Genomic DNA, 10,523 nt, shown 5'->3' on the forward strand with positions numbered 1-10,523 from the left:
GTGGAACCAGCAGAAAATCACCAGGCTTGCTCCCCGTCTGGTTCCCTGGGAACAGTGTGATACCTGTCAGCCTGCATCTTTGCGGGAGGAGCAGAGCTGCTCGGGGGCTGCAGCTACACACCGCCTGACAGCACCTTCTCCAAAGGCTCAGCATTATTACCATCTGCCCTTCTGCTGCCGTGGAATTAACTTGTTCTGACTGTGTGACAGTTCTGACGACTACACAGTTTAAGACAAGGAGCAGGGTCACATGCTGCTACATGCATGGGCTGTCACTAACTGTGCCACTAAAACCAGACAAAACCTTGTCAGGGGAGATAAACTCCTCTGGTGACAGAGGTAAGTGACTCAAGTCATGGCCTGCTCATGAGGGTTTTCTTCAGTCTAGGGCAGTATCAGCTGACAAAAGGACTTGTTCCAGGGAGACACAATCAACGCAGGCAAGAGGAAGGAGGCAGAGAGGCAAAAAGAGAAAAACATAGCGGGACTAAGGTGAGGACGCTGAAGGAGACAGGCTGTTAGGAGGTGGCAAAAGAGGGCAGTGTCCCCACTTTTGAAAATCAGTGATACAAACGCCCAAACCACACCTATTTATTTTACAGTCATAAAACCACCAGCAAGAAACTAAAGCAACCAACCTTGATTTCATTACGTATGGATTCCGTTGCATACTTGGCACTGTGCAAGATATTATACAGGCTACAGAAACATAACTGTGACCTCTAACTTTCGTGATTATATAACTTAGCTGCTAAGACCCACTTTCACAAAACTATAGGGTGTAGTAAACATAACCCTCTTTGCACAGGCCTATATGCCCTACAGGAATCTAGGAACCTAGACTGAGCCCCAGAGAGAGACACTAAAGAAGAGAGTCACAGCAGGGAGAAATCGCAGGGAAGTCACTCTGTAGCTCCTCACACACTCAGTGAGCTGCCGCAGGTCATGGTTCTAGCTCCGTCTTCCCCCATTATCTGCACAGAATATTTTCCAAGACCCCCCAGTGGGTGTCTAAAACCAAAGATAGTACCAAACCCCATACATACTATGTTATTTTTTTCATTTATAAATTAGTCACAGTAAGAAATTAGCAATAGCTAATAATTAGAACAATTATCAAATATAATAATATTCTGTCATGGAAGTCATGCGAATGTGCTTTTTCTCTCAAAGCATCTTATTGTACTGTACTCACCCTTCTTTCTCTCATAGTCATATGAGGTGATAAAATGCCCGTGTGACAAAATGAAGTGACGTGAATCACAGTGTAGGCACTGTGATGTAGCATTAGGCTAATACTGACCTGACAGTATTTCAGGATTATCTGCTTCAGGTGATCCTGGAGCATTGAACTCTTATGATGTCCATGGTTTGGGATCCTTGAGAGTTGAATTGTTTATTCCCGAATTTCCCATTTATTATTTTCACACTGCAGTTGGCTGAGGGTTACGGAAATCACAGAAAGTGAAATTGCAGATAAAAGGAGACTACTACGTTCTTTCCTCTCTTTTTGGCTGTGCCTGAGGAAAGACTCTCCCAGTTCCAGGCTGAGGACCAGTTTGCAGCCTCTTCATGTCATCACAGTGGCGAGCTACCCACTCACTCCTTGGGAGTGATCACATTCAGGGAGCCTGACACCTTTGTGGAGCCCTAGACTTACTTGTCTGTCTCCTCCATCCCCTACCCAACCCAAACACATGCAAGTTAAGTGATAGGAATAACCTGAGTATCCATCCCATGGTTGCCCACACTAAACAGATGGATATATTTACAACTGAGGCTTCTATTAGCTGTGGGAACTTAGTCAACTTATTCACAGATTATATATTTGAGGATTCACCTACTCACTAACATGTATTGGTAACTCCAAAATCAGTGCTCGTGGCGCTTTCATGGTCATTCACAGATAGTCAAAGAGTGGAGAAAATGTTGACTTGCCCAATGCACACACTCCCAGCTGAGGATGAACAAGATGACATTCTGCCTTCTTGTTTCAGCTCTCATACTATAAACAAGTGTCCTTTCACAGTCTGTTTAGTGTCAAGTCTTTTATGTTTTTGTGCTATTTTTCTAATGATTTCATCTTTTAAAATGGCCCCAAGCACAGTGCTAAAGTGCTTTCTAGTGTCCTTAAGGACAAAAATGTTGTAATGTACCTTATAGAGAAAACACATATGTTAACTGACCTTCGTTCAGGCATGGTGCCATTGGTCATGAGTTCAATGTTAATGAATCAACAATACATAATAAATAAGGTGTCCTTAAACAGAAACCCACACAAAACAAATGAACTGATCAAGTAACAAAAGTGTTGTGAACCAGAGACTTACAGGAACCTAACCCTGTGTTTCCCTCAGGAGTAATAGTTCAGTATTTGCCAACTCAGCATTCACAGTAACTTCACAGAATGTCACTAACAAGAATAATGAGAATACATATATCCTTTTCTCCTTTCCACACCCATCCTTGGAGATAAGGAGGTAATAGAAGGTCCATTAAACACTTTTTTTAAAAGGCACAAACTTGATCTGAATACTGAATGGTCTTAGAGTACAAAGGATCTTGGGAGAGGGGAGAGGTAGATGGGCAATGAGAATAGACATGATCTGTTCAATGAAAAGTGAGGGGTATCACCTGACCAGAGCATGGGATAGTACTGGGACTTACAGAACCCCAGGAAGTATAAATATCCCACTCAGTATTATTCATAAGTCATTTAGGGTGACTGAATAGATTACATCCATTCTCCTTTCTCTCAAATCTCCTCTAATAAGCTTAAGTACTTGTATTACACCTGTCCACAATTAGCAAGATAGGCGTGGACTCACCAAATCTGGGATAAGTTTCCAAACCCAGAATGTGATGACACATCAAAAACATCAACGTTCTTTTATTTAGTCAACCTCTCAGCTAACTCATGCAAGAAGAACAAAAAGACTCAATGTGTCTCTATCTGGACATCATGTCTTCTTCACTGTCATTTCCTACCCTGAATATACCCTTCTCTTAAGAACTCTAAATAAAATTCTTTTTTAGGGAAGTTTTTAGGATCATTTTTTTAGGGACAGTAAGAAAGCTTGGAAGCCATCTGTTTTGATTCCCTTTTAAAATGGGAACTCAGAAGCTCTGGGAGTTAATGTGACAGACTGGGGGCCACAGATGGAGGGGTCACAGCCTATTTCTTCCAATGCCCCCAGTGAAGTAGATTTTTCATATCTATAGTAATCATGCAGATTTTCCAGATGTTTGATTTTGAAGATGTTTTGTTCCATATTGTTCTAAGAGTACTTGTGCCTGTTAGTCTCTGGGCTTTTTATCTATTTATACAAAATAGCTTAGTATCTGCAATGACCTTTTGGTTGAGCTCCCTGACTCAATTCTTAACCTTCTAATCCATCCTACATTCTTTTGCCAGACATTTTTGCATGAAATGTCATGTTAATCATTCCAGCTCCTTCTCAAAATCCTAGTGATTCAGAAGAAAGCAAGAGCTAGGAAGTGCCATCTGGGACAGGGCCCTATTCCTTCATTGATGGCCTAGGGTGATGGCCCATGATCTAGTGTCACAAGACACAAATCAACCTGTAAAATGTTAGTAACCTAAGCCCTGGCTGGTGTAGCTCAGTGGATTGAGCGCGGGCCTGCGAACCACACAATCGCGGTTCCCGATTCCCAGTCAGGGCACATGCCTGTGTTGCGGGCCAGTTCCCAGTGGGGGACTCACGAGAGGCAGCCATACATTGATATTTCTCTCCCTCTCTCCTCCCCTTCCCCTCTAAAGATAAATGAATCAAATCTATTGAATAAAAAAAAAGTTATTAACCTAGTGTGACCAAAAAGCCACATGTGTTACAGGGAGGTTGGCCTGGTGCTTTAGTTTGCCTGGTATGTCTCATTTTGAGTCTGTTATCACTGCTAATAGCACCCCCTGCCTCTCCAACATGCCCTAGCTTAGATAATAAATGTTATGATGGCCCTAATTATGAGCATCACAGTGCCACATGCCCTCCCCCAACATAATGATTCTTTTTACCAAAAGCTATAGATGCCACAAGGAGCCCCTCAGTGCAGCTCATCACACTGGTTCTAATCTCATCTTCCACCCAGCATCACAGCATAAGCATGAGACTGAGGAAGAACAGCACTGGGATTAGTGGGACACACAGACACAAACTTCACCCTCTATCCCAAGGTTGTGCCCTATATTTTCCCTGTACGCCCTTGTGGTTTTCCATCCAAAAACACAGGAGGATTCAGGCTTTTCTAGACACCTTGATGTCTGTCTGCCTCCTACATGCTGGGCATCACTAGGTCAGCACCTAAGGACTGTTGAAAGTAATAGCCAGGGCATAGGTGGCAGCTCCCCTCTGACACATACGGAAAGGAAATTGCAGGTTGGAAATGATAACCGTGCTGAATCCTGGTACCTTTACTCTAATAAAAAAGAATTTTAAAATATAGTCAAATGACCTCTATTTTGAAAATATTTGGAAAATAAACATTCATAACCCTATCATCATACAGCTCTGTGCAGTCCCTTCCAATCTTTGTCATGTATATATTTTCACAGTCTGCACTATAATATACAGATAATTTTGTGTCATGCTTTGATCAAAACCACTTTTCCACATTGTTACATAGAGTTACCAATTATAATTGCAGGCACTTCACAATATTTTTGGAACTGCTATATTATAATTTAAGAATTTTTCTGGTTTTAATATTTCATTAAGCACTGAGAATAATAAACTCAAAAAATAAAAAGAAATGTTTTTACTAAGTAAAAAAATGTCGGATTCTTTTTGAAGACCAAATTTGAATTCTTGAGATATATTACAATACTCTGGACACTTCTTCACATATCAGTCACAAACTTGAAAATAAAGAAAATGGGGAAGGAAGGGAAAGAAGACAAGAAAAGAAAGAAAAGGAGAGGAGGGCGGGAGAAGAAAAGAGTAGGGAGAAGAGGGGGAAGAATGACATAATTACAAGGATAAATTGAGGGTCTTACTTCTGTTCTGACATTTGCTTCATGTAAATGAGTCAACGATGGAAATATCATACCAATTCATTTGAACACATGTCAAATCTCTCCATGAATTATAATAAATGTCAGCATCATTCTAATATTTAAAAACAAAAGCTATCCATAATTCAGACATGACCCTTTCCCTATTGTCTACTCCATCATGTAAAATATCCATTGCCTGGCCTTTCAGGCCCTCTATACTCCAGCTCACAGATGAAATCTATTTTTCTTCATACAAAAACCTCAGCTCCAGTCAGGACTGCTTACTGGGAAACACAGAGAGGCTGTGTCTTCAGTCATGGAGGAATAGCTTGTATCAGAATAAATCTTCTACAACTAAGAATTGTATCTCTGGACAAACTCTTAAAAATTAAACTTTTTGAAGGCACTGGAAAGCAACTAGAGGAATGCATAAATGGCAGGGTAGTAAACTCATGAAAAAGGGAATTGAGCTGGGTGAGAGCATCACTTCTATAGTTTTTCTCTTGAGAGAACTCTCCAGTGCAAGGGATGCTAGAACGCTAGAATTCAAGCAGAACTGCAGCTGGTTGGTGTGGAGTGGCTGTGAACACAGTTCAGTGCCTCCAGGGTTGCTGGAAATTAAGAATGGAAATCCAAAAGGTGAAGGAACCAAAGGAAGGAAACTTAAAATCTGATATATAAACTCCCCTCAAACCCCTGGCTGATTTTTATAGGGCATTAGCATAAGAAGACTGCAAGGAACCCCCCCAGAAAGCAAAGGCTCAGAAAGCTAAGAGAAATGAGCAGAATTATTTGGCACAGCCCACTGTGGAGTAAGAAGACTTGGAAACACTCAAACGTCCAAGATAAAGGGTTTGGGTAAACATCTTTGGCTTTCCATTCACACCCCAGAAGAACACATCCTAGAATTAAAGTGTACATCTCTGAAGTAAAGGGTTCCCCCTATCAATGCAAATGGCACAACCAAACATAGCCATCTTAATGAAACCAAGCTTCCACAAATTCAAAGGGATCGGCCAGTAACTTCATTGCCTGCAAGAACAAAAATCAATACTCTTCAATGAAAAGCTTAAAAAATCCAGAAATATTATAACGAATCACTCATAATGTCCAGTGTACAGTAAATAAATAGACATGCAAAGAGACAGGAAAATGTGACCCACCATCAAGAGGAAAGACAGTCAATAAAAATTAATCCCAAAATGACTGGAAGACTGGAGTTAGCAGACAAGGACTTCAAAGCAGCTATTTTAAGTACATTCAAAGACTTAAAGGAAAAACTTTTTCAAATTATTATAACAGATAAGGTATATCAACAGAGAAACATAAAAATAATTAAAAGCCAAAGGGAAACACTACAACTAAAAGGTAAATAGTTGAAATTTTAAAATTCACTAAGAGGACTTAACAACAGATTGGAGACTACAGAAGAAAGAGTCAGTACACTTTAAATCATAATCAACAGACTATATAACATAAAAAACAGAGAGAATAAAGATTTAAAAATAAAATAAAGTAAATGGATACTCAGTGGCCTATGAGGCAACGTTAAGCTCTCTCATCCAGAGAAGTAGTGCTCCAAAGAACAAGAACGCGTAGAATAAAATACACTTTAAGCAATAATTATTATTTTATAATTTCCAAAATACGATGAAAAATATTAACTTACTATTCCAAGAGCTCATTGCATCCCAAGAGAAGTAAATGTTTTAAAGAGAAAAGAAAATCACATCTGGAAACATTGCAGTTCAGCTGTTGAACACCAAAGGTAGAAAGAAAATCACACAGCAGTCAGAGGGGGAGAAAAGATGCATAAAGAGAAAAAAATGAGGACTGAGTTCTCATCAGTAACCACAGAGATCAGAAAATAATAGAATGGCATTTTTAACTGCAGAAAAAAAGGGGTGAGGGCCTATCAGCCTAGAATTCTATATCAAGTGAAAAAATTCTTCATGACATTTCATGGCTCTTCAGGATACCAAAAACATGAGAAAGACGTTCACCACCAGAAATAATAAATTATGTATAAGAAATGGTAAAGGAAATTTGGGGGCTTCAGAGAAATAAAGAAAATGGAAACTCAAATCTATAGGAATAAATAAAGAGCACCAAGAATGATAAATATGAGAATAATTATAAATGATTAATTATTCTTCTCTTAATTTTCTGGTGGAAGTGTTAAGTAGCCACTTATGAAGATGTTTTGACAGCTTCACATGAAGTTAAATACCCACCTGATCTATAAACCTGCAATCCCATATTTGGGTGTTTACTCAAGAGTAATGTAACTGCATGTCCACCAAAACACTTGTTAAGAATGCTTATTCTTCATTAACTCATAATAGCTAAAAACTGCAAGTAATCCAAATGTTTCCCAAGAAGAAACTAAACCAATTATTATACATTCAAACAACAGAATACTGTTCAACATTAAAAAAAAGAATGAATTACTGGCCAACAGCATGAATAAGTCTCAAAAAACATAATGAGTGAAGGAAGCTAGATTCAAAAACATACGTACTGTATAATCCCCTTCATATAATTTCCAGGACTAGAAAAACTAGTCTATGGAAGTGGAAGTCAGAAAACTTCCAAACAACAAGAAACTCTCCATTAGGAAAACTAGAAACTCATCTGTACTTCAGTTGAGTATCTAATTCTCTCTCTCAGTTCCCAGAATTCAGCTCCATCCCACTACCAAGAGATCAGAAAGCTTTCCCAAAGGAGACTATCCATTCACCAGAGATTTATGCCATGATATTCAAACATTAAAGGGGGAAATGAAATTACAGTAAAGGTTTACAATTGAATTCAACTAGGAGGGAGACAGATAAGCTATTCTCAAGTTTAAGGAAAAAGAAATATCAGTTCATTGATCAACACTATGATGATAATTAATGCCCAATTTTAGTCATCTCTACATCATGCATAATGCTCAAGTTGAAGGATATGCTTTATTGCATGACCAACTTATCCCCTCCTCTCTATTTAGACATCATTTTGAAAAAAATAATTATACTTCTTTTTGTATTCAAAGCTTTGGGTACTCTTGTTGACTGAAACCCTTGAAATGTGCACTGATTACAGTGCCAATGTAATGTACATTAGCAGAGAGCTCAGGTATCGCACAATAACCTTAAATCAGAGAGAGCTATAAGAGGCTAGTTAATGAGGACAAAGTAATGCTGAAAGTACTAGCCTTTTATTCTGAACTCAAGAATGCATTAGAAAATATGTTTTAAGAATAGGTCATAGAGAATGTAAATGCAAAGTAGGAGAAAGAAAAAAGGAAAAACCTCTACTGGGCAGGGGGAGGAAAAAAGGGAGAGAGAGAGAGGCCATACCTTCCAAGGGTATGCATCATTTAGAGTAGAGAGAGTGAAGAGGCTTCAGAACAAAAAGTTCTACTCATTTAGATAGAGTGACAATGGCTTCCGTAATAACCAAGAAGATCCTGCCTGCAATCTCTAAGCAGCAGCATTGAATTTGAGGGCCCATTTATATAAAAATCTTCCAAATTATATTCCTATACCACGCTCTAAGAGGCCAATCCATCCTTTCTACTATCTATTTGATTTCCAGCAACCTACAATAACCTATCTGAAACCTATGATTAAACTTTTAAAAATAGAGTAGTATGGAAAACAAATAAGTGATAAAACAATTTAGAAGGAAAATAAGAGCAAAACATAAGATGGGGCATGGGGAAATGTGAGCCAATGAACTTCAGGTCTTATGATACCAGCTTAATGCTGAAGGTGGAATGCAAATTTGGTTCCGATTTCCTAGCTTCTAAAACAAAGATCAAAATGTGGCCAGTTACAGCAGCATTTCTCCAACTTTTTGGTCTCAGAATCTCTTTACATTTTAAACTTACTGAAGAACTCAAAGAGCTTTTCGTGGGGGGGCTTATATGTTTTATCTATTGACATTTATGTAGCAATTAAAACTGAAAAAAACATTAAAATATTTACAAATTCATTTTAAAATGACAATAAACCTATAATGTAGTAGCAAATACATTTATGAAAAGTTACTATATAGTTTTCAAAAAATGAGATGATTGGCATTTACATTTCCACAAATCTTGTTGACTTCTGGCTTAACAGAAGAAAACTGGAATCTCATATCTGCTTCCAAATCCAGTCTGTTGTGGTATCACCTATGTGCAGCCCGTGGAAAACCCCACTAATACGCTCATGAAGGAGTGAAACCTCAAAGTCAAACCTCAGCACCTTTATATTATCAGAACACAGTTTTCACCTCAGGGACTCCCTGAATAGATCTCAGAGGCCCCATGAACCCCCAAATGACACTTTGAGAAACACAAAGTTACAGGAAACACAGGTCCTATAAGACAAAAGCAAAGATTGTTCAAGAGGTATGTGGTCTTTTGAAGAGCAAGTTCTGAGAATAAACAAAAAATTCTAGCATGTTTCCTTGAGTTATAGAGGGAGTGATATGTAATGTGGTATACAGCACGTTCAACACTCTCCCAATAATAAATGCAGTAGTGAGTGGTATGTGATTAGGCACTCAGAAAGGAAATGTACAGGCATTCCCTATTTCCCATAATTTATAGCTCTGAACAAGATGTGAGTTAATCAAATCAATACTTCCTGTAATTGATGTCAAGTGCATTTTGTAATTATGTTTTGTGGCCTGTGACTTTTATGAGCTTGCTCCATAAAACAATTAACAACTCCATAAAAATATTCCTTTGGACATTGCTTTTTTTTCCACTTAAAATCTTTGGCTTTATCCATGTTGGCAAAAAAAAAGGATACAATACCACTAAACTTCATGATCTTCAATACCTGAATAAGAACATTACTTCTGCTCCCAAACTATTCTATGTTAATATGCTTTTTATTTATAAATCCTTAATAGACAAGGTTGTATAGCAGTTAAGAGAATAACTTTGGATTCAGATGTACCTACATTTGAATCCCAAATCTATCCATTATTTGTTTTATAACCTTGAATGCTTTTTTGACCTCTTTGAGCTTCATATCTTCATATGTAAAATGATTGTAATAGTAGCAGCTATATTGTTAGGTCATTGTGAAAATTATGTAATACAAATAAAAACATCAGCACAATTCTTAGCACTTAAAACTTACTGGAAAATGTTAGTTATCACTAGCTATAATTATTATACACTCTCTCCCTGATATCTCTCCTCTCCCAAGATTATCCCTTGATTCCATGGTCAAGAGCACACAATGAACCCAAAAGGAAGGTAGGGAGTGATAGAAGAATAGAGACCAAGAGAAGGGAAAACCAGAGAAGATACAGAAGCAGAGCTAAGAACTTGAGACAGTGCCAGATCTAGGGGAGACTGGCGCAGGAATCAAGCAGACCATAAGGGCATGTCTGAATGCCTCCAGTCCTTCCATGAAATCACAATTGCCTGTGTTTCTATTTATTGTGAGGTTCTGTATGATCAATAAATTGTACTGATGGATTGCTTGTGCCTAGCACATTACATCTATGTTCCTTTAATGGTGAT

This window comes from Sturnira hondurensis, unplaced genomic scaffold, assembly GCF_014824575.4.
Source record: "Sturnira hondurensis isolate 20B ecotype Veracruz unplaced genomic scaffold, ASM1482457v3 Scaffold0020642, whole genome shotgun sequence".
In the NCBI taxonomy this organism is placed as follows: Eukaryota; Metazoa; Chordata; class Mammalia; order Chiroptera; family Phyllostomidae; genus Sturnira; species Sturnira hondurensis.